Consider the following 25,819-nt stretch of genomic DNA (forward strand, 5'->3'; position numbering starts at 1 on the left):
TATGAGGAGACTTTTGCTCCTACTGCCAAGATGAGTACAATTCGTCTTATTCTCGCGCTCGGTTTGGATGGCAATGTCACCAAATGGACATTTAAAGTGCATTTTTCAATGGCGAGTTGCAAAAAGAAGTTTATACGACTCAACCTCCTGGCTTCAAGGTTACCAGTAAGGAACTGTTGGTGTCTGTTTTATCATCTACCAAACATTAGAATAGGATATCCGAAGGCATTCTATCCTCTCCTGAAAAATCACTACTGATTCCAAGGTCTATATGTGCGAACAAGCAACTTTAGTGAAATAGCTTCTTGGGTAGTGTATGCTGAAAATCTCAAGGGGGACTTACGTTAACAAATGTCTTTGAACTGTTGGACTTAGACGGATTTAGCAATTTTAAACTCTTTTTTTTTTAGATTTTTTGGGATTTAGACTTTCAAAAAGGAGAAAAGAGATAGGATTTGAGAAGGCTGATCTAATTCTACGAACTCCAGAGACGGTATCAATTGGGTGCTCTCGAGAAACCACACTTTGCTTCGTCACACTGAGGACAACTACACAAAGTGGGTGCAATCTTCAATGGGTTGTGCTTATGATTGAAATATTGGCATGCACAGAGGATAGGCTCAGACTAACTTTGCACAGTGAGATGGAAATCATCCATTCACCAAAAGTATGAGCGGAGATACACCGTCAATTAACACTTATCAAATCCTTCATTCAATTTTAACAACATGAAAGCAAATCTAAATTAACTTTAACTAATGTGTTGAGGAAATTGAAACCATGCTAATCACTCAAACAATAGAGATTACAAAGCCTTAAGAGAAAGTGCACATGCAATATATTATTCGAAAATGACCTTAATGCAACAATATGTAAAAAACCTCACACTCTCCAAATGAGAGGAGGTAGCCTTATATAGGTTTTCAAAAATAAATGAACGGTCGAGATCAAACAATGATCAAGGGCCCATATTGAAAGCTACAAACCCTAATTAGGGTTCCCCAAAACGAACTACCCCCGACCAATGAGAAAATTACATTTGGGACACTTGTCCTTGCTAAATATGAACCATCAATGAAAATAGAAGGTTGTTGCATTGTGAAGTGTGCCCTCCTAGAAGCTTCTGGATAAGTCAGGTTCATCGAACCTGGACATGCTGACTTGAAACAATCTGATTGGTTGGAAGATGACGAGGCACCACCTCAACATGTTGGATGTCTTCCTTGAATTCTCCAATTTGTGTCAAGAAATTGTCTAAGTATGAAAATTTGATTATTTCTTGTCACCATTTGATTCTGCTTGGGAGCTTGTCTTTTTTAATTTCTTCAGGAGATGAAATCCTTCAAGAAGTTGGAAATTTATTTAACTTTTCCATATTTTCACCAAGTCTGAGAACTTTTCTTTCTTGATGTCTTGAGATTCTTTCAAGTGCCTCGAATTTGGAGAAGAAATCCCTTCCTGGAGTATTTCTCATACTTAGCCAAATTTTGGCCCTCTCTATGCTTGGACAAACCTTGCTCATGGTCTTGTCTTCAATTCTAAATTTGGCTTGAAACTCCATTTGTGTTTAATATGACGATCCTGCCTTCAATTGCCAAATTATGTTGCGCGGGAGGAGGGTAAAAGCTCTAGATAACCCCTTGCAAATATGAAATGATGGGATCAAGTTCTTCAGACATTTGATGTGATCATGCCCCCCTTCTTGATACCCTAAAATTTGGAGAAGAATTTCTCCATGCCTTCGTCATAATTGAGGAAATTGGAATTTTCTTTGTGAAACATTCCCGTTACTACAACCTATAAAACCAAAGGAAAATAAGTTAAAAAATCTATCTTGGATTAAAGAAAATGGAGACTGCGAATGGCTAAGTGTTTAGAGATTTTATTTCATTTTCATACTTAGCCATGAGAATGGGGTTTTCACATGTAAATTCTCCAACCTGCAAGATAACTCTGAAATTTGCTCTTAATTTGCTCAGAAAGTTCGAACTTCTGTTGTGTAATATTGAAAGGAGGAATGTCTTATTTGTATTAGAGTTGGTTTTCACAAATATCCTTCCAATTCATGTTTCTAAATCAGCTTCAGTCCTGAATATTCATGGAGGAAGTTTCTATTTTAGACTTTAGTTGGCTTGTCATCCCTTCAAGTTCGAAAATCTTCTTCTTGGTTTACAAAGTGCAAGTTTGTAAATTGATTCTGAGTTCTGTTTCGAACTGAATCCTCAAGATTACATCCTTAAAAACTTTCTATATTGGCTACAAGTTTGAATTCTTTGTCAATCTTCCAATATATCCTCTTTGAAAACTTTCTATTTTGGATTTTAAGTTCGAATTGTTTCTCAAGTCTGCAAGATTCCTTATGATTTCCATTCCAAAAACTTTCTAATTCAGTTAGCAATTCGAATTCTTTCATGGATTTGATGACATCACTTGCATTTTAAACTTATTTTCGAACTTGCTGTTAACTTTGCTTGACTCCATAATCACATGGTGGACTTATTTGGAGTGTTGGTACAAGTATTGGAACTATATCCCAACATAGGGCGGACTTTTAGTTGACCGTGATGTTAGGAGGGCGGACTTTTGAGTTCACCTTTTGAGGACTTCTTCAACATAGGCATCATCTTTTGTCTTGGGTGGACTTCACTCATTTTGAAACCATCTTGTATGTCTTCAAAGGTGGACTTTGCTTGCCGTAGACTTACCTCTTGCTACCCTTAACACCTTCAAGGCGGAGTTTCATAGATATGCTTCTTCCTTCATCACCTTAGGCGGACTTTAGAGAGGCTTGCATACCACTCAACCATCATGTCATAGGGCGGACCTTGTTCAACTTGATACCTTTTGCACATGAAGGCAAACTTTTTAGCTTAGGCTTCAAGGCAAACTTTAGACACCTCTCCAACATGGCGGACTCTAGGCACCTCTCAATATGGCGGACTTTTGGGTGACCTCAACCAAGGCAGACTTTGGGGACTCTCCATCATAGGGCAGAGTTTTAGATGACATGGCTATCTTCATACCTTGGCTAGGCGGAGTTTAAAGACATCACCAAGGGGGCAGACTTTTGAAGGCTCTCTCCATGGGTGGAGTTTAGAGAGGCTTTGAGGGGCTTGCACACCATCATGGGCAGACTTTTGACTACCTTCTAAAGGCATAGGGCAGAGTTTGAAACCTTTCCACCAAGCATGGCGGACTTTAGAGTGACCTCAACCAATGGCGGAGTTTGGAAGGTGTTCTCCTTGGGCGGCCTTTGATACCCCTTCCTTAAGCATGGCGGAGTTTTATACTCCCTCCAAATGGCGGAGTTTTGGAAGGACACCAAGGAGGACGGAGTTTTGTGCTCCCTCTTCATGGCCTCATCACCAAGGCGGACTTTGAAAGGTATCTCCGAGGGCGGACTTTAGGCACCTCTCCAACATGGCGGACTTTCTTCACTTCTCATGAGGGCGGACTTTTGAATGACTTCACCAAGGGCGGAGTTTTGGAAGGCCTCAAGAGGGCGGACTATATATGAAATATAACATTTTAGTAAAAGTGGTATTCCAATATGTGTTTTCTCTTTCTTATACTTAAAAGTTATATTTCATATATATTGTCAGGATGTTTGAGAGTGGTTTCGGACCTCCAGGAGTTATAATGCAAAATCTAGTTTTTGGAGGATTCTTCAATTTTCCAGACTTAGTCAAATTTCAAGATCAGGTTGACATTCCAAACTTAGCCAAATTTCAGGACATTTGAGGATCAGGATGACATTTTAGACTTAGATGATTTTTCGGGCTGATTATCCTTTGAATGTGCCATGACCCCCTAAAATATAGGAACTTAGCTTTTTTGGGTCAAAACTTGAAAATTTTCGATCACGATTGAAGCAGGTCAGTGCCACCAGTGCAAACCCCAGGCCCCCATTCCGAAACAGCAAAAAGCAAACATCCCTAAAAAATAGGGAAAACTTTCTAAAAATAGCTTGTAATGTCTCTACTAGTTAGAGATCACTGTTCTGTAAAATAGATTGTTCGAATACAACAAATATATATATATATATATAATTAATCTAACTTGCAATTTAACTTAAAAATACTTAATTAACACTAATCACAATTCTTACCTAATAAAAAGGATATGAATGCCATACGAAGATATGTCCTTAGGCGACCGTGAGGCTCGCCTTCTTGGAACCCATCTTGGTTCCAAGCCCTCCAGGAAGTCGAAGGTGAATTTGACTCCTGTCTCGAATGTAATTTCTTACATCCAAGCCCTCCAGGAAGTCGAAGGTGAATTCGACTCCTGTCTTGAATGTAATTTTTTACATCCAAGCCCTCCAAGAAATTGAAGGTTAATTTGATTCCTATCTTGAGTGTAATTTCTTACACTCAAGCCATCCAAGGAGGACCCTTTGTCCATTCCTTGCCTTGGGTGATGCACCTCATCACCCAAGTCCTCGGAGGGGACCGGCCAGATCCGTCTCTTCTTGGTTAACTTAGTCAACCAAGACATACATATGCATATAGGTATTCAATATATATACTGCCCTAGGGATTATCATAATCCCTCCCTTAGACTAAGGGAGTTACCTTCCTATAGTCTCCAACATGTGATTACATTTATAATACTTTTTGCCTTTTATTACTATTTTCCTATTCCATAATCCATATGTAAAAATACCTGATTTAACATGTATTCTCTACCTATATTCCTTAAAATATTCATTAACCAATATTCACATTTAGTTCCTAACATATATTCCTACTAGGCATTGATATATATATTCATTACGTATGTTAGTACAAATTCATTAACATGTGGTTTATACTTATTCCTTAATATCTGAACCCCATTCATTAATGTGTTCATTAAAGTATTCATTATCATAAATATTACATATACATTAATTACATTTATTAACATTAATTTCCTTCATTACCTAACTATTAGAATAGTCATTCATTAATGTATATATTATAATATTAATTATTTATATCCATTAATACACACAGAAGTAAGCATTAACATATAACAATATTTATTCCTTACCTGTCCGCAGCAGTCGTGTCAGATTTGTGCTTGCTCTGATCGTGATTCCCACTTCTATTCTGTTGCCCTTCCTCCCCCTTACCATTGGCTGCTCTGCACCCTTTATATCTGTATGAACTTCTTGTTTTATAAGTAAATCTAATATAAGTTATTAACACTATTTTTCATACAGCCTCTAGTTATTCTTCTCCGTTTTCCTCTTATATTCCCCCCCCCCCCCCCGCGTATACCTCATGCTTTCCCTCTCCGTTTTCCTCTTATATTCCCCCCCCCCCCTTTGACTTTTCAATGTAACGTGCCTTTTCCTTAATACTTTTTAATTAATCTTTGTTATATATCTCTATTCAACTCATACATGTATTTCTTTTCCTTAATAAATCGTTGACTATTAAAATGATTACTTTGGTTCTCCGTTATTCTTTTAGATGGAGACGTATGATCTCTTTGTTTCACAATTATGATCGTTGATACTACCAATCATTGCATTATGAATAATGATCGCTTCCTTATGATTGATTGGGATAGCGATAATATGATTGTTGGGATAGTATTGCACCATGAGACTTCAATCGTTGTCGTTAATGATGATTATTAATCTTAATCGCTACTATTAACCTTAATCGTTGACTCTATGCCTTTTCACAATTGGTGTATTGATTATTATTATTTCATTAATAAATATTAATCAATTAATCATAGTTTCAGATATTAATAAATGAATATTAATTAATTGATAATAATATTAAATAAACATTGATTAATTAATTAATAATAATTGTTACATTTATTTCATATTCGAATTAAATATATTAAATTAATAAATAAACATTTATTAATTAATAATTTAATAGCTACATTTAGGTTATATTCATTGATAAGCGAAAACATATATATATATATATATATATATATATATATATATATATATATGAATCAAATAATATTACCTATTATATTTATTAACACTACCATTGCCTAGACACTAATTATTAGTCTATCTAATGGCTGTAAAGGCAGACAGATTTGACATGTGTCAGATCTGGTCTGCCACTATATATGATATTATATATGACTGTCATACGTATTGCTGTCTATAAATATTACTATTAATATTTTATATTAATATTACTATTAAATTCTGCATGCCACTATATATGATATTATATATGACTGTCATACGTATTGCTAATATATAATATCCTCTTTAATTGTATTATTTATATCCTCTTTGTACTTTAATTGTATTATTATTTATTATTAAATATATAAATTATGTTGATGATATATAATATTTAAATCATAAATAATATTTAATTAATGAAAACATAGCTGAGTGGATGAAAGAAGTGGAAAAGAAAATTGGGCAGCAAACAGAGCAGCATACTACAGTTGATGGAGGGTTTGCTGCACGATTTGATGGATTAGGAATCACATGGGTTGATGTATGGCTTAATGGATGAGGGACTATATAGATTGATGGATAGTTTGGTGGATTTAGGATTTAGAAGGGTTAAGGGATGGTTTGATAGGTTGTTTGATGGATGAGATTCTGATGAATGATTTGGAAGGTTTCCCTCATATAAGTTTTCAAGGTTATAGTTTGGGGGAAGCTTGGCTCCTATGTTTATAAGGTACCTAACCATGGCATCTTTGTTTTGAAGTAGGAAGTGATCTAGTTGGGCGTAACCTTATTTAGTGTTGGGAAAACCATTAGGGTTATCGGGATATTCATCTTGATCTACAAGCTTCTCGTCATTGTGGTATTTGTCTTAATTTACAGGGCTCTAAATGATTCAGAAGGTTTCCCTCATATAAGTTTTCAAGGTTATAATTTGGGGGAAGCTTGGCTCCTATGTTTATAAGGTACCTAACCATGGCATCTTTGTTTTGAAGTAGGAAGTGATCTAGTTGGGTGCAAATAGAAAGTTGTTCAAATTCATTCAAATCAATTGTTCTTCGTCCTTTGGCCTTTCTAGGCACTTTGACGATATTCAGACTCTGTTATCACTTGGCTTGCAAAAATTGACTTTCAATCTTTTAGACTCAAACCATTCAAAACTTGATAGAACCGAGCAGAACTGAAGCGGAAGGCCACAAGCACTAACAAAAACCCTAGAAAGCAGGAAAAAAAGGGAGCATCCCCATTTGCAATGGGGCGATGAGTGAAAAAGGTCACAACGGGAACATCAAGTTTGCAGACTGGTAAAAGCCATGTATGGCCTGAAGCAAGCCACTCGAACTTGGTACTTCAAGATTGATCCGTATTTGGTTGAACATAGTTTTCAGGGCAATCCCTCTGACACTAATCTGTATGTCAAACTCTTCGATGGTGATATCCTCTTTCTTGTTGTCTGCGTGGATGACTTGATCATTACCGGTAATTCAACACATTTGATTACAGCCATCAAATGGGACTTGTGCCAAGCTTTTGACATGACAGATTTGGGGCTTCTCCATTATTGCTTAGGTGTTGAAGTGTGGCAAACTGATGACAGTATCTTTATTTCATAGTACAAGTATGCCCGCAGTTGGATTGACAAGTTTCGAATGCAGGATTGTAAACCTGCTTCCACTCCTATGGAGAAAGGGCTGAAGTTATCAACCAAGTCTGATTCACCTAGAGTAGATGAAACCAAATTTAGGCAACTAGTAGGCAGCCTCATCTATCTCACTGCCACTAGACCTGACATCAGTTTTGCTGTCAGCTACATCTCTCGACTCATGACAGCCCCAAAAGTTGATCATTGGATTGCAGCGAAGCAAGTACTGCGATATGTGAAAGGCACTTCCGACTATGGCATTTTATATAGCAGGAACAACGATCCAAAGCTGATTGGTTATACTGACTTAGATTGGGATCAGTGGTTGACAAAAAATCCATTTCTGGGTACGTATTCAGTTTGGGTACTGGTGTCATCACTTGGAGCAGTAAGAAGCAACAGGTCATGGCTCTTTCCTCGACCGAAGCCGAATACTGGGGAACAATCAAGGCCACATGTGAGGTAGTTTGGCTCTGAAGGATACTTTCTAACATGCAGATGCTGCAATCAGGTCCTTCTCCCTTGTATATTGATAATCAAGGGGTGCTCAAACTAGCCAAAAATCCCTTCTTCCATGAACGTACCAAGCATGTCGAGCTTCATTGTCATTACATCCGCAAGCTAGTAGAAGACAAATCAGTTTAGTTGCAGTATGTTCCAACAACGGATCAGACTGTGGATATTCTCACCAAGTCTCTGAGCCCAAATAAGTTTGTAAAATTCAGGGGGCAACTTGGTGTTTTTGATTGATTGACCATTAAGGGAGGGTGTTAGAATAATAATTCCTTATATTGTTAATGGTCAATATTGTATTTATTATGTCTACAGTACCAGGTAGTTAGAAGTAGGTAGCTTATTGAATAACTACAGTGTTTTTGTAATTTATATAAATGTAACTTTTCCTTAGATTAATGAATGAAGTTTTTACCAGTTCATTTTGCTGAACAAACTTCGGGATCAAAGCATATATTGTGAGTGAAATATATCGATGCTTGTATTAACTCTAAAGGTTTATACTGAAATGATAATTAACTCAAAATGCTCTGCAACATGAGCCTGCTGCTAAGACCCTCCATGGTTACCACATGGAGGAAAACCAACTTGGTCTTTTGAGCCTACTGTAAAGACCAAGCTTACCACAATCCTTCCAACATGATGTTGGGTAACAAAGCTATCCCTCCTGCTATTCAGAGATACAAAAACAAACATCAGCTTCTCAAAAACTTCATACGTTTGAAGGAACATGATTTTGTAAAAAAAACCGTCGAAAACTTTTGCAGAATAATACCATTAGCTCTAGAAACCCTATAGCGACCCAAAAACAAGCTGAAAGAAGCCACGATTTTGTGGAAAAAATAGTCAAACCCTTGACGCAAAGCTGGAATCACACACAATTTTGTGAAAAAAATTCACAAAAAACTTTATTTTGTAAAAAAAAGAAAAACCCCATGACCACGATTTTTAGGAAAAATCATGCAAAACTCTCCCTGATTTTTATGGAAAAAATCATGCAAAACCCTTCCATGATTTTTAGTGGAAAGAAAATTCGAAAACCCCAAAAATAGCAACACGCTTCATGATTTTTAGTGGAAAGAAAAAAACACGAATTTTTTTAAAGTTGTCAAAACTTCTGAAAAAACTTTCAAGCAACAACACCACCATGATTTTTCATTAAAAATCGTAAAAAAATTTTGAAACCTAATTTTAGGTAAATACCCACGAATTTAAAAAAAAAAACTACACAGTTGAACCTTGATAACAATATCATAGTTTGACTTGTTGTGGAAAATACCTTCTACTTATCAAAAAAAATTTGTCAAAACTTAACCCACTCTAATACCATGAAATGATGATTGATATTCAATACGAAAGCTCCTTAAATAGAGATTACAAAAGGATCTTTCCATAACAGACAAAAAGAAAACTTCCTAAAACTAACTAAAGACAAAAGACATGAATGGAAGTTTCTAAATACTAACTAAATGACTAAGATGACCATATACCAATATTACACTATTATTTTAATATATGCATTCTTTACAACTACCCTAAAAGATTAATTTTGAGGGTTAATAAATATAGAAGGCCGATTATTGAATAAATATCATCAGGATGTATCTATTTTGTGCGAGCGGCTTGTGTAGCAAACAATCCTGACCAGTTCGTGGTGGTATGGTTCTTTTGGAAGTACATATGACAATGTAGTTTAAATCATGGCTGGTGCTTTTACGCAAAGTGTGAGGACTGAATCAGGATTGTGGTTGGAACATGAATTCCTCACATGGTTTGACTGTTGCAATTATAATCATTGATTCTTCTGGCTTACTATATTATCAGGCGACTCTCTCTCTTCCAACACTGACTCTACATTGGAGCATCAGACTTGTTTTTGTTAGTGTAGGTTTTTTAATTTTCCTTATGTTAGGGGGTATTTATTTTTCCTACACATATATTATTAAGCTTGCTTAGGTTATTAGGTGTGGTTAATATGAGGACACATGGTGGAATACATTAGCTACATGTGTAACTCTCCACCTCACATGGGTAGTTGAGTTACACACCCTCTTTTGGCTTGTTGTGCTACCTCTCATAACCAATATTTTGTCATTTCCTAAGTGGGTTATGGGGTAGTTGGGTTTCTCACCCTCTTTTGGCCTTATGTGCCACCTCTTATAACTCCTTTTTTGTTTTCATGTAAGGAGGTTATGCCACATATTTTGACATTTACCAAGTAGGTAAAAACCTCCCACCTTTTATGGGGTAGTAGGTAAAACCTTCCACTTTTTATGGAGGTGGGAGTTAATGCACCTCTTGGTTGTATATGCTATTATTTTTCTATATAATAAGCAATATACTCTCACCTTCACTAGTGAAGTGATAGCTCGGTGAGAGTCTTCTCTAAATTCTCTTCTTTATTTCTATTTTTTTCTCATATCAGATTTATCTTCATTCAGCTATTTTGATCTTCGATCATCTGTTGCTTGGAGTTGCATGTGATCTATGACTGACATCAGATCCTGGCTCAATTCTTGCTTCTCACAGAATTTAACATGGTATCAGAGCCGTGTTGTCTGGTATAGCTCATTGCGTTTCTGATTTATTTGAGAGATTTGAGATTGTTAGATAGCTAATATTTTTCTTAAAAACCAAGTATGCTCTTCTCCTGCATTTTCGTGTGATCTGGAAAATCAGAACAGTTTAAAGGAAAATAAGCTTCTAGTTAAATCTGGTTTTATATATGTGTTCTTTGAGATCTGGGTGATTGCAGCATTTTTGGTAATATTGGAGGCTTCTTTAGCATTTCCAGAGTGTCCAGAAGGCTTGTGAAAATCATAAGTGACTTTTATTTCACCAAATTCAGAGTTTGGAGAACACAGTAAAAAAAATCAGAGTGAAATATTTTACTAGAGCTGTTTTCATTTCGGCCCTAGTGTTCTAACCTCCGTTCATTTTCAGAAAAAAATATTTCTGGGTTTTTGTTCCCAGCATCGAAAAACTTCTGGTTTTTGGAGGGTTTTTCTAGAAAATTAATAATTGTTGCAGAAATCGAGTTTCAACAAGGCTTAAGTCATTTTTCTATCAGGGAAATTCAGCAACCTTTCTTAAAAGTTGCATAACTTTTGCCTCGGGTGTCAGTTTTTTGCAAATGAGTACTTGACGGAAAGCTGGAAATGAGCACTCTTCATAATTGCAGGTCTTATTGAAATATTCTACCCTTCTTTGTTAGATATTGCAGGTTGAATTAGCTGCATTTTTTTTGTTTTTTTTCCCTTCTATAGATCATATCTTTCTTCTCACAACTCTATTTTACAAAAATGAATAGTTGTTGGAAAGGTATTAAGATACATTGAGCAGCTATAAGGCTAATTTTTTTAGATTTTGTGTTAAATTTATATGTATTTAAACTTTCTATTTTGGCCATTAAAGCCTTAGAAAGCATTGTAATCTGCCAAAAGCCTTGTAAATGCACTAATTATAAAGTGCCAACCTTGTAATATTTGGGGGGGGGGTGATTTCAAAAACTAGTGAAAAGGGGGGGTGTCTCTTGTGTCTTCTTTCTTGCAATCTTCTTTTCTGATATCATGGATGCATCTACAGTTCCACTTTTAACACCATATAATTACTTTGAATGGAAATCTAAGATGATAATATATCTGAAAAGACATGGATATCATCGTGTTACTATGGGACTTGAAACTGAACCTCAAGATGCTGCAGAAAAGATTAAATGGTTTAATAAATGTGATGAAGCTTTTGGTACATTGTGCATGTCAGTCTCTCCTGACCTTCTTTTTCACATTGAATCTGCTACTACACCAAATGTAGTATGGACTACTTTGGGAAACCTCTTTGGTAAGCAGGATGAACTAAGAGGTCATCAATTGGAGAATGAACTCATAGGGTTGAATCCAACCAATTTTGATACTATACAAGACTTCTTCACTAAACTTAAGTCTATAAGATTGCAGTTGGAACAGTGTGGAACTAAGAAAGATGATAAGCAACTGATCTTGAGTATTCTTTCTAAGCTTGGTCCTAACTATTCAGTGTTTGTTTCTACATTCTATGCTACCAAATGTGCCCTAGGTACCACATTCAAAATGTCTTCTTTAGATGATTTTGCTGCAGAACTCACTAGGGAGCAGGACAAATTGGTTCAAATGGGTACAATAAAGCCCTCTAAGTCACATGCCTTAGTTGTAAATCAAGGCACAAAAGAACATAAAGGGTCTAGTAAGCAAGATAAGAAACAAAAGAACCAAGCAGAGAAGAAGAAAGATCAGAAATCTGCTACTTCAAAAGCAGACAATGAGACTTCTTCATCAAAAGGTGAACAACCTAAGAAGGAGAAGGTCAAGTGTTCTTATTGTAAGAGGCCTGGTCATGATGAACATAAGTGTTTAAAGAAACAAATTGATCACCTTTCAAATCTTCTTGAAAAGAATAATATCAAGGTTCTTGATTTAGTCAAACAGAGTTCATCGGAAGGATCTTCTAAGGACATAGATAAGAGTAAGGGGAAAGGAAAGGGTAAGGCCCTAGTTGCTATTGCTTCACAACCAAATTCTCGGATAATTGACTCAGGTGCTTCACACCACATGGCTTCTTCAGAAGATGATTTCACATCTTTAGAGCCATGTTCTATGCCTTCCATCCTAATGGGTGATGACACTCCTGTTGAAGTGCATGGGAGAGGGTCTGTTGATGTGGGTGAAGGAACATTTCAAGATGTCCTTTGTGTTCCATCTTTATCAAATAATCTCCTATCTGTTTATCAGATCACTCACACTGGTTCTGGCAAGCGAGTTGAGTTCACACTAGATGCAGTGGTAATCAGCAAAATGCATAATGGGTCTACTGTTGCTGTGGGAAAAGCAGATCATCATTCTAGATTATATCAGTTTTCTCACTTTGTTCCTGACTCTCCTTTGACAGTTCTACTCACTCATGCAGATGAGGTGAGTTGTTTGTGGCATCAACGGTTTGGCCACTTGAACTACCGTTACTTGCAACAACTCAGTCAACAAGAAATGGTTTCAGGGTTGCCTTCTATTCGATTTTCTGATGGAGTTTTCCAGGGGTGCATTCTTGGTAAGCATCCAGAGGAGAAGTATGATAAAGGTAAAGCTTGGAGAGCTACACAACTATTGGAGTTGGTACATAGTGACTTGGCAGGACCATTTCCACAACCATCTTTCAGCAAGGCTAGATATGTCTTGACATTTATTGATGACTTTTCTAGATATACATGGGTTTACTTTCTCAAACAAAAGTCTGAAGTCTTTGAAAATTTTCTAGATTTCAAAGCTTTTGCAGAGAAACAATCTGGGAAGTTCATCAAGATTCTGCGTACAGATAATGGAGGTGAATATGTTAATAATCAGTTTGAACAGTTTTGTGCTTCAGAAGGTATCAACATGCAGCACACCGTTCCATACAGTCCTCAACAAAATGGTGTAGCAGAACGAAAAAATAGGTCCTTGAAGGAGATGGCTAATTGTATGATTCACTCCAAGTCTTTGGCACCTCAGTATTGGGTAGAGGCCATCAACTGTGCGTGTTACATCCAGAATTGAGTTCCTCATAAAGCTATGAAGGGGGTAACTCCCTTTCAAGCTTGGACTGGTCGAAAACCCACAGTTAAACACTTTAGAGTGTTTGGTTCTCTTGCATGGGCCCACATTCCTGTTGAAAAATGCAAGGCTATGGATCCGCAGAGTAAGCCTTGCATATTTGTTGGATATCCAGATGATGTCAAAAGGTATAGGCTTCTCCATCCCACTACTCATGAGTTGTTCATTGAGAGGAGTGTTCATTTTGAGGAGAGTTCTTCTAGTTCTTCTCATACCACCTCTCCATCCACTATCACATTGGAGAAATTGCATTATGATGACAGTTCTTCAGAGGATCTTAATCCTCCTAATCTTGATGAGGAGTCTTCTTCCTCTACTTCAGATGGTGACAGTGATGATGAGGATTCACATTCCTCTCATAGTCATCATTCAGAGGCTGATGATTCTCCCCCAGACTCTCTAGCTTCAGTGCCTCTTTGGGCTCGACAAACTTTTGAGTCAGCAGGAGATTGGCTTGGTGATCCATTAGATACTAGAAGAACAAGGTCACAATTTAAGCAAGCTCCACATCTCTTCATTGCTTCAGCTTCTGATCCACAGTCCTTTCGAGAAGCTTCAGGTGTTCCTGAGTGGGATGCTGCAATGCAAGAAGAGTTCAATTCCTTGGAAAGGAATCACACATGGGATTTAGTTCCTCTTCCTAAGGGAAGGAAACTTGTTCGATGCAAGTGGATCTATCGAACAAAATTTGCAGCGGATGGGTCAGTTGATAAGTATAAGGCTCGCTTGGTAGCAAAAGGTTTTTCCCAAGTTCCAGGGGTTGATTACTCTGAGACTTTTGCTCCAGTTGCTAAGATGAATTCCATCCGACTTGTTCTTGCTATAGCTACAGCCCATCGTTGGGCAGTTCATCAGCTGGATGTGAAGAGTGCATTTCTTCATGGTGACCTTCAGGAGGAAATCTACATGGAGCAACCACAGGGGTTTGTTCAAGATCCTTCACTTGTGTGTCGACTTCGAAAGTCTCTCTATGGCCTCAAACAGGCTCCTCGAGCTTGGTATGCCAAGATGGACTCATTCCTTCTAACAGTTGGTTTCACTCGGTGCCATTCTGATCCGAACATATATATTCTACAACAGGATGAAACTCTCACATTTTTGGTTCTCTATGTTGATGACTTGTTACTCGCAGGGAGTCACTCATCCACCATCAAAGCAGTGAAAATTGCTCTACATGATAGATTTTTGATGTCAGACTTGGGTCTTCTGCATTACTTCTTGGGAATTGAGATCACTCAATCATCTTCAGGAATCTTCCTTGGACAAACCAAGTATGCACTTGATATGCTCTCCAGATTTCACATGGCTGATTGTAAGCCTGCACCTACTCCATTTTTGTCAAGGGTCAAACTTGAGGCTAAGTGCTCTTCACCCTTGGTTGATGGCACTTTATATCGACAACTTGTTGGAAGCCTCATTTATTTGACTCATACGAGACCCGACATTTCTTATGCTGTGGGCATGGTCTCTAGATTCATGCAGGAGCCACATGAGTTGCATTGGAAAGCAGCTAAGCGGATCCTCCACTACATTCAGGGTACTCACAATTATGGAATTCAGTATGTAGCAGGTGTGGATATTGACTTGGTAGGATATACGGATTCAGATTGGGCAGGTGATTCTCAGGATCGCAAGTCTATTTCTGGGTATTGCTTCTCACTTGGTTCTGGTCCAGTTTGTTGGTCGAGCAAGAAGCAATCTGCAATTGCTCTTTCATCGACAAAGGTCGAGTATCGAGGGGCAGTCAATGCCACCATTGAGGCTATTTGGCTTCAGAATATTCTCACTGAGTTTGGTATTCCAGTTAGAAAGCCTACCATCATCTTTTGTGATAATCAGAGTGCTATACAGATCTCAAGAAATCCAGTTCATCATCAGAGGATGAAACACATTGAGATACCTATGCACTATATTTGGGAGCTCCTTCAGGAAGGCATCATGGATCTTAAGTATTGTTCTACATCGGAGCAAACTGCGGACATCTTCACCAAACCTTTCACCGAAAGCAAGTTCCTTCATTTGCGATCTTTGCTTGGGATGCAAAAGGTGTCTACTTCAGGAGGGGCTTCTTAGTCCTTCATTCTTTCTCTCTCTCTATTTAGGGGGGGTCTATTCCTCTTATGGGGGCCTTCTTCTTTTGGGGGGGATATTTATGTACATGGGTACCTAATATGGCCTCATTTACCGGGACCCATCTTTTCACCCACCTAAGCTACGCTTTAGGGGGGGTGTTAGTGTAGGTTTTTTTATTTTCCTTATGTTAGGGGGTATTTATTTTTCCTACACATATATTATTAAGCTTGCTTAGGTTATTAGGTGTGGTTAATATGAGGACACGTGGCGGAATACATTAGCTACATGTGTAACTCTCCACCTCACATGGGTAGTTGAGTTACACACCCTCTTTTGGCTTGTTGTGCCACCTCTCATAACCAATATTTTGTCATTTCCTAAGTGGATTATGGGGTAGTTGGGTTTCTCACCCTCTTTTGGCCTTATGTGCCACCTCTTATAACTCCTTTTTTGTTTTCATGTAAGGAGGTTATGCCACATATTTTGACATTTACCAAGTAGGTAAAATCCTCCCACCTTTTATGGGGTAGTAGGTAAAACCTTCCACTTTTTATGGAGGTGGGAGTTAATGCACCTCTTGGTTGTATATGCTATTATTTTTCTATATAATAAGCAATATACTCTCACCTTCACTAGTGAAGTGATAGCTCGGTGAGAGTCTTCTCTAAATTCTCTTCTTTATTTCTATTTTTCTCTCATATCAGATTTATCTTCATTCAGCTATTTTGATCTTCGATCATCCGTTGCTTGGAGTTGCATGTGATCTATGACCGACATCAGATCCTGGCTCAATTCTTGCTTCTCACAGAATTTAACAGTTTTAATCCAAGTTGCATCAAATGGAGGAGTTATTCTTTCACTGTATTTCTCAGAAAGGTCAGATTGTTGTAAACGTTTACCTGAACTGAAATGTTTACAAATATTCTTTTCACTTATGTGCCACTGAAAATCTTTTGTACAATCAATAAATTCTTAATATTTCTGAGCAAAAGTCTTATTTATAATAAATCAAATAAGCGCTTATTCATACAAACTGAAATTGTTCATGGAATCACTGGCATACGAACTGTTTGACAAAATGTTAGAGAGGTTGAGTTGCAGATTTCGGGTTCAGTAATAGCAGGGGTTCTGAAAGATCCTTGATGGATCCCTTCGCTGATCTGCTGTAGTTTTTTTAATTATTTTAATTGAATTTCCTGTTTATTACTATAATCTTCCAGAAATAGACAGAAGTTGCAGAAGGTTGAGTTCTTTTTATGTTTTGATAGTTTTTCAGCTAGTAATAATTGAAGAACAAGTACATGAAAAGAGTACTGGAAATAAATGTTCATACACAGCCAAATCAAAATCGTACCAAGCAGATTTTTGATTATTTAAATCAAATAATTATCCAGATAGTGATTCCAAATAATTCTAGGAAGATTACAATAAGCAATGAGTCCAACCTGGATGAAGAGTGAATACTGTGATCAAGAAGGAGGCTGCGGCAAATATCCAAAGCTCTTACATAGCTCCAAGTGGGAAAAGAAATGGCTGCAAAGTACGGTCGTACGGTTGTTAAGTGACTCCAAGATGGAAACCTCAATCTCCACGCTGAACCCTAACTCTGTCCACCGAATCCTCCAGAAAAGATGTCGTACCAACTCTAAGGCACTGAAAACTGAATGCAAGAACCAAATAACCACTGTGCTGGGGGCTACGTCCCAGACAGGCAAGACCCTGGGGTTTTCGTCCGAGATGCTAAATCGCTCTCCAGAGCAAATTCTCCAAATCAAAGATGAAGATGTGTAAAGATGGATGATAATTAGGTTAGCATCTCCTTATAACTCCTCCCCTCTAGCTCGAACCCTAAAAGTGTGTGAAAAGTGCGCTTAGGCTTATAAATTCTTATTTCTCATTTTTAGTCGCCAAGTATAGAGAAAACACCACTTTTTAAATATAAAAGAATTTCGTTCATCAAAAGGGTCCCTGACAAATGGGAAATATTTAGAAAAGTTCAAGACCTTTCCAATGAGCTATAACACATGGGCATATGCATCCAGATGAAACCAAAAACCCCTTATTACTCCAAAATGGCTATAAACATAGCCTTATTTAATTAATTAAACGCTAACTTAGGAAATATTTAAATATATTAAAAATATAACCCAAATAGCTGCAGAAGGCTCAAATGACTCCAAAAGCCTGAAACGGAACCTGCCACCTGTCTGTGACTGAAGTCGGAAATCATGGATCCACTGGCAATCTTATCCCTAAAATCTAGGGATGCTCCTAGAAACTAGGAAACATACCCAAATCTTCTGAAACTGAAACCAAGGAATAGTCTCATGGAAACCCAACCCTGGATACTGTCATAACCTCCTAAATAGTAGGAATAGCCTCCACAAATGTAGGAACTGCCTCCTAAAATTAAGGAACTGCTCCAAATTGGTCTACTACTGCCGGAACACCAAATCCCAAACACTGAATATCCTCACTAATTCTCTATCCACCATTGTCAGCCTACAAGACCCTATAATAAGCTGACTCACATGTCTCTGCTAGACAGAGCTAAAGAGGGGACATGACAGGGTTCTTACACCTATTGCAGATTTATACGTGATGTTTCATTGATGCATCTATTAAGGGAGTAATTTGGTGTCTTTTGGAGGCAATTTGAAGGAATTTTCAGACCCCTGTGTGTAGGGGACAGTCATATAAAGCTTTGACAAAAATTGTTGTTAATGATTTCAGACCTTTACCTGTAGTAGCAGACTTCATTTGGGTTTTCAGAAGGGTTGTGGAGGATACCTTTCAGTTTATGAAACTCAAAGACTAGCTGGTAGAAGACTTATTGTACTCTTGTTGAAGCAAGGAACAAATTCTAAGAGAGTATTTTTCAGATATTGTAGACTGAAACCTTCATCATATCTATTGTTCTCTAAAGAGTTTATGGCAAACTTGTTATTTAATGCATATTGGTTTATTCAATCTTTCCAATGCAATGTGTTCTATGAATTCTCTTTAATGGTAAATTAAATCTGAAACATATCAATCAGCAAACTGTTCGTGTTGACATTCAAACTTGCTAACATTCTCAAAAAAAATCAGGGGTATATATTACATCAATCATTCATTCAAGCCACATCTAAGCATCCACTTATCAATCCTTCAAGAAATGTCAATATAGAGAAATCAAGCAATCAACAATAATCTAGCAAATACTAAGATATCGGCTTTGAATTCTAGTTAGTACTTGCAAACCAGACAGGGTCCAAGCCCACAAGGTGGGCTCAGGTTTGCAAGGACAAGATCTTTCCTACATTTGACAAGCTAGGAACGGGGTCGTTGGTTTCGTCACTGTTAAGTTAGGGACAGTGTCCTTTAACTCAGCAGATTTGCAAGGTATTTATGGGGAATTCACTATTTGATGAATTGGGTATTGTGCTATGATTTATTGATCTGAGTATCATTGATCTTTGGCAAAAAAATTGAAGGAAAATTGTTTTGGATAAGTTCTGTTGAGACATGGACCAGCTAGGACTCGAACCTAGGACCTTCCATACGTTGCTGGAGTGCTCTGCCACTGAGCTATTGGCCCCTCTTGGACCAGTCCATTGTCAGTCCGAGTGTGGCTTATTTCCAACACCAACAACCCCCCTTAAGCCACACCTCTCGTGTGCTTGGGGCTCCTAGCCTAGACCTGGCTCTGATACCATGTAAATTGAATATCATTATTGAAGTTCATCATTTTCAATAAAGTTATATTTATGAATATAATGCAATTCTCGTCTTAAGTTAGAATTATTGCTTTAGGGCAAAAATCAGGAATATCCCCAAGAGGGACATTACACAAGAAAATTGTTTGGATTCATTTCCTTTTAAAACATTGAGTGGACTTATTTCAAGAAATTTGTCGAACGGAACCCTATTAGTTTATAAATTTGACAAAACTTTGTTCCGAGCACTTCTTATCTCTATAGGTTTTTGTTGAGCATTGGTCGAACCGACTATCCTTGCCTTTTTTCAGTATAGTTTATCTCAATTCATAACACATATCGTACCTTTGCAATGAAGCAACAGGTGAGACCTTCTTGTCATTGTCATCTCGCAGACCTTGTCCAAGACTCTATCTTGTCTTTTGTTTCTAAATTTAATGTCATCTGGGAAACTACTTTAAATGGTGTTGGAAAGATCACCTTCAACTCCTCACCGGGATACTAGTAAAAGTCCTTGGCTGGAATGTCCTGCAACTTGTTTGCTACACCTTCCTAGCCTTTTAATATTCGGGCAGCCTATCTATCTGCAGAGTTGCTTCAAGTCGTGAATCTCATATATAATCTCATTATTTGTTATCATTTCTAAGCTATCTCGGATCAACCTTCAAACTATTTTCTGTACTTCCACTTTCGAAAAATGACCTCGAGACAACTTCTTGAACCAAACATCTTAGCAAACTATAAAATGGTCTATGATGTTCTCTGAATCACCAGTTGTTTATCACGGATCAAAATGCACCATGAAACAGGTGGTGTTTCTTACATGATCACGAGTTACACCAGAAAGTTATTTCCCTTCACAAGTTGTGTATAACTCGACTCAAGCATGACCCAAAGTATCATGTGAAATTTTTGTGACCCCGAAGAGACTGCATTAACTGCATTCCAAACATCAGATGTGTCTATGCAAATTTTTGGTGCGCGACTTTTATAAAAATTAGAATTCTTTGGCCATTAACTTCATTGTTTTAGATTCAAATAGGTCTTCTAAATCAGAGGGAAAAGAGTTCTATCATGACATCCTGTCCAACAACTTGGAAAATGATATTTCAAGGGCAAACAACTTTCAATTAAACAGAATGAAAAAGAACGCTGGATATTACGAAATGAAATGGTATGATAAGGCAAGGGTTACGAAAGATGGGATCCTTTAAATTAAATTTCCCTATGCCAATCCTATTGATAAGATCTCTCTATAAGATCCAAAAACATTGTTCGTTATTTGCCTCAACCTAGCATATCTTAGACTACTCCAAGACAAACGGTTACACTGACAATGAGTACGAGATGGTTTTTCTTAGTCGGAAAACTATTGACCCATGCAATCCTCCTACATGATTAAAATTTGTAAAGACTAAGATGCAAGCAATGGATGCCATCACTGAATGAATTGGTTTATATTCTACTTACATTGCCCCACATTCATTTCTCTTGCATTAGGAATGATGAACATGGTAGTTGCTTTATTTCAAACCCTATTACATTTTTAAAAAAAAAAAATTACGGGAAATCTATACAGTTTGATTGATCGAACAGAAATAGATTGATCACTGTTTAAATGTTACTGCCTCTGCAATAGTTCCCTAGCAGGAACCAATAATGATTTTCCTTACTCAAATTATATCGAACAGAAATCTGAAATACGCATACCTCTCTGACTCGCGCCGTGTCTCTGGCTTTTTCTCCCGTACACGGGCAATGTCTCTCTCGGTAGCTTGCTCTTCTTTCATGAACGGTAGACTTACGTGTAGTTTTAAAGCAACTTTGCTTTTCCCGAATTCGTAAGGCTATGTTCTGATCGAGGGAGCTAATTAAACAAGAGCTGTGATATACAGCTAGAGTCCCTGCCTTATGCTAAATCTGGTGAGGGAAAGGTAGAGATTGTGGGCACTAGGAGAAAATGAAATATGGGAAATGAAGAAATATCAGTACTATGCTGTAAAATCATAGTCGAATTGAGATTGCTCAAACTTTCTCATGATTTAGAGCTTAACATCCTGATTATTCAACTCCGTATTTTTTGTGCTTAGGTGGATTAAGATTGACGGGTTAAACTGAAGGCATCAAAATAAGAAAAACCGTATGAATATGAGAAGAAAAGATTTTTAATTCTCTTGAAATAGCGTGTAGGTGAACATGGACTGAAATTTATCTTTATAGTCTTTGAGGCATAAATAAATAAATAGGCATAGCACAAAATGCTATTGACTTTAGTTGCAGTGATGTGTCATAGAACGCAACAGACATGTATTAGTGGACAACAAAAAAAATCATATCCAAATATAAGTTGTCATGAGAACCGTCAAAGGTTAAGAACAATTTTCTAGTATAAAGTTACTTTGAGCATGTAAAAAATGTATAAAAATAAATAATACTACATATGAAAAGGTAACAACTTTTCTCACTTTACTGCTTGCAGGAATCTTTGTTAAAAAAAATACATATATAATATGATTTTAAAAACAATTTACAACTGATATTTGGTACAAAACTGATAACTGGTTGTGGTGTTCTAAGAACTAGTTTTCAAAACTAGTATAAAGTGGCAGTTTGGAAAGTGTGGTGTGTAATACCATGCGGGTTCTGAATGCAACTGAATAGTGCAAAAGATTTGGATTTACAAAAACTAAGCATAATATCAAAAGTTTGTTGTGAAAGACAATTAACTAGTTATTTACAAAACAAAAATAATCTAATTTGGGATACATGGTCTAACAACTATGTAATATCTTATCTTTTATTTGGAAAAGAACATTGAAATTATGCTAATGCTCTTGATTGAATGAAATCATTCAATTGGTGAAAATCCTAGCAAAAGGTAAAAGATAAATAAGAAAATGTTTCTTATCTAAACCAATTAACTTGGCAAAGAAAGCAACATGACATGAAATGAACTAGAGTACACTACAAGATGAGCTATCTGAAGCCTACAGTTGTCTTCAAGCATCTTTAAATGTTGAAGAGTTTCACATTAATATTAAACTATCTTTGAGAGAGCAAACCATTGTGTATTGTTATTGTCTTCAAACAACTTTAAATGTTGAAGAGCTTCACATTAATATTGAACTATCTTTGAGGGAGAAAACTATTGTGTACTGTTATTGATACCTCAGAAGTGTCACATCACCTATCAAATTAGCATGGAAAGCTACATCTCTCTAACTTATCAACACTGGTAGAAGCAAAGATATGACCTTAAGGTAATTTCAAAAGACATAGAGAAATTTACTATTATTCAGATATCACTTTAAAAACTGTATCTATTTCTTTATTAAAATTAAAAGAATTACACTACACTTGTTCAACAATCTCTCTCTCTTTCAGAATACAAGAACTCTAGGATTTACAAATGAATAAACTCCATCTCAGTGAATTATTACCTAGGCTAGATGAAAAAAAAACAAAGCCTAATATTTTGGTCATATATGTTTGAAGAACAAATCAAAAGAAACAACTTTAAGAAATAGTTACTTACCTTGAGCAATAAGCATGTGAAATTTCTAAGACTGTGTTGTGCAAAGGATACCCTGCCAGACAAAAACACATTTATATTGTCAATTCATATCACAATATTATCCTTTACAAAGAAGAAAAGCTGAGTTTGGGAATCCATTTTTCTCTATTGGGTGTTTCTTACCTAACCCACTTGTCTAATAATAAAGAAAAAAAAATAACACAACTTCAAGGAAAGTGAACCCCAGTTTCCCTATATTCTGCTAAAATTTATATGCCCCCGAATCCATTCAAAAAGCGTTGCATAATAAAACTATTAAAATACTGAATATCCCTATCAAACTCCATGAATGGTAAAGCCAGATGTATGCTCACTCAAGTTTTAGCCAACTGGAAAAAGGAAAAAGGAAAAAGAGGAAGGTTCAGGAATCCACTTTACTCCATTGTGATTTTTTTTATCATACCCACTTGCAAAATAATTACACAACTTCAATCTCAATGAGCCCTAGTGTCCTTGTATTCTGCTTAAATTTATAAATTTATAATCCTATGATTCCGTTCAACAAGGATAGCTATTATCCCTATCAAATTCACACGGGTTTCATTTAAAGAATACTTCATTCAATATTCGATACAAGACCTCAAATTCAATTAGAAATGCAAAATGTCAGTACAAAATGAATTTGAAAAATAAACACGGAATGCATAGGATAGGCCTAGTGCACCAGTAGGCAATGTAAGAAGGCTACAGGCCATGCTAATACTGTAATACTATTATGCAAACGGAAAAAATGGAGCATGCCCAGGTTTTGTAACTGCCATGAAATGCAATGGTTGTAATATACACACAAATTTTGTCTTGAGTTATTTGTTGCAACTGCACAAACAACCTTGAAGGTGAAACCCCTACCAGTTGTAGGGAAATAAGAATGGAATTGGTATTATGCAGATTTCTATCTACATTTGCAAAAAAGAGTCCCGAGCTTTAACCTATAAGTGCACACCAATGGAAGGGTCAAATTGAATAGGATTATAGAATTTTCCCTACAAATATTTGATAGGCGAATGGCTGACTTGGTGGGAGGATGGTTTGCCCCTCGAAATTGTTTGTTGGGATCAAAGAGTAGTTAATGGGTAACAAGACCAACCTGTAGTGGTGTGCAGACTAAAAAAATTCCTCTTAATCGCGGCTTTCAAAATTCATAAAGATCCCTAATGCAAGTGGACAACAAAACTATCCAATCTGATATTGATTTGCTGGATAAAAAAATTCATATGCATTACAAAAACACCTCAAATTCCTGCCATTGTTGTGGCGAATTTTGTGGACAACGGAATATAAAAAAAAAAACATTTCCGCTCTTCTACTTCGTTTCAAGCAAGAAATCTATGATTTTGTAAGGAGAATTTTTCTCAACACAAGAACGACATTGAGGACAAAGTGTCTGTGCAGAAGGATATCAGTAGCCTTAGCCTATGCATTGGCCATAGAGCCAAAAGTCTTGAAAATGAAAATGAAGCTAAATGAAAATTCTTCAAATTAAGTCACAGTAAACAAAGCTCCTGCAAAAAAGTCTGGATACTGTTCTCTAAAACCCCTATCAGTGAACAAATAAATGAATGAAAGTCTCAGGCAATAATCAGCGATTCTGGAAAATACCCACATTAGTAATAACAATGAAGTTGAGCAATAAAAAAAATAGGGGTTTTAATTAAAAAACAAATAATGAAATTTTTTACTAACAAAAACAGAGAAACAATGGTAGCGTTCTGCAACTAAGAATTGCTGACAAATCATACCTGTATTTATGCAGTCTTCTTAGGAAACTTTTCGCAAACAAAATGGTCTGCTTCCTTAAATCTTTCACCCTGCCACATGAGAATGCAACAAAATTGTAGAAGCAATGAACGTAGTGTAGTTTTTTTAATGAATGACACACAGATTAAAACTGCCACGAATGCCAACTGGAGTCATTAAAAAACCTGTACAAATGCCTGTTTCAAAATACAAAATCATTAATGAAATTGTACAGAGCACTTGCAGTAAGCACAGTGCCAACTAATTTCTATATTTTTTGTTATTGAAAATTTATTTAAGCCCCCAGGAAAATTCTATCAGCCAATAATGTTTTTAGGAAAAAATTAAAATAATTTGAAAAATAAAAAAAATCAAAAGAATCATACTTAAAACTTTAGAATTAAATATTTTTGATTTTATTTGACAAACTAATTGAGTTACATGAAAACATTAGTTCCCTGCTTAAGGCAGGGACTAAAAATTCAACTTCTTTTTTTTATATCGAAGTTCACAAGGATAGAGTATTTGGAAAGAAAGACTAGCAATTGCATCTTGGAAAGAAAGACTAGCAATTGCATCTTGGTGTGCAAATATTGCAAGGGATATGTGATAGTTTCAAATCAATTATGCATCCACTTATAATGCTCTGAACATGATTGAAACAAAGCCTCTAAAGAAATAAGACAACCAGGCTCCATTACCAATGGGCTCATGTTATATTTGCAATAGAGAGAGAATGAATGAATAAATGTTTTTAATCACGTCCACGAGGCTACGCAGCCAATAGGACCCATAGATAGCGATGAAAATTGTATATCCAAAACCCAACACCTATATTTCCTTTTCTTTATGCATCTTGGATCTTCTACTGTTTAACTTAACCAAAAATTTGCAACCCTTATTATCTTCTCTTATTCGAAGAAGTGACCCAAGCTATTCCCTTTTAATGTCTCAATATAATTGATTTGGATGTCCTTGTAAACTGAACATTCCATGATGTAATGTCATTTTGTCTCAACCTTCTATCTA

The 25,819-nt window shown here is 36.6% G+C and overlaps 1 long non-coding RNA gene across 1 annotated transcript in view; it reads right to left on the reverse strand.

Moving 5' to 3' along the window:
* The window catches only part of LOC131856023 (uncharacterized), a 51,420-nt gene extending 26,380 nt beyond the window's left edge, over window positions 1-25,040 (reverse strand). The window contains exons 1-2 of the long non-coding RNA XR_009358131.1: window positions 24,793-25,040; window positions 23,015-23,066 (exon numbers count right to left, since the gene is read on the reverse strand). This is a non-coding gene — a long non-coding RNA (uncharacterized LOC131856023). The remainder of the gene's footprint in view (window positions 1-23,014; window positions 23,067-24,792) is intronic.
* Between the last annotated feature and the right edge of the window lie 779 nt (window positions 25,041-25,819).

Source organism: Cryptomeria japonica, chromosome 6, assembly GCF_030272615.1.
Source record: "Cryptomeria japonica chromosome 6, Sugi_1.0, whole genome shotgun sequence".
NCBI classification, from domain to species: Eukaryota; Viridiplantae; Streptophyta; class Pinopsida; order Cupressales; family Cupressaceae; genus Cryptomeria; species Cryptomeria japonica.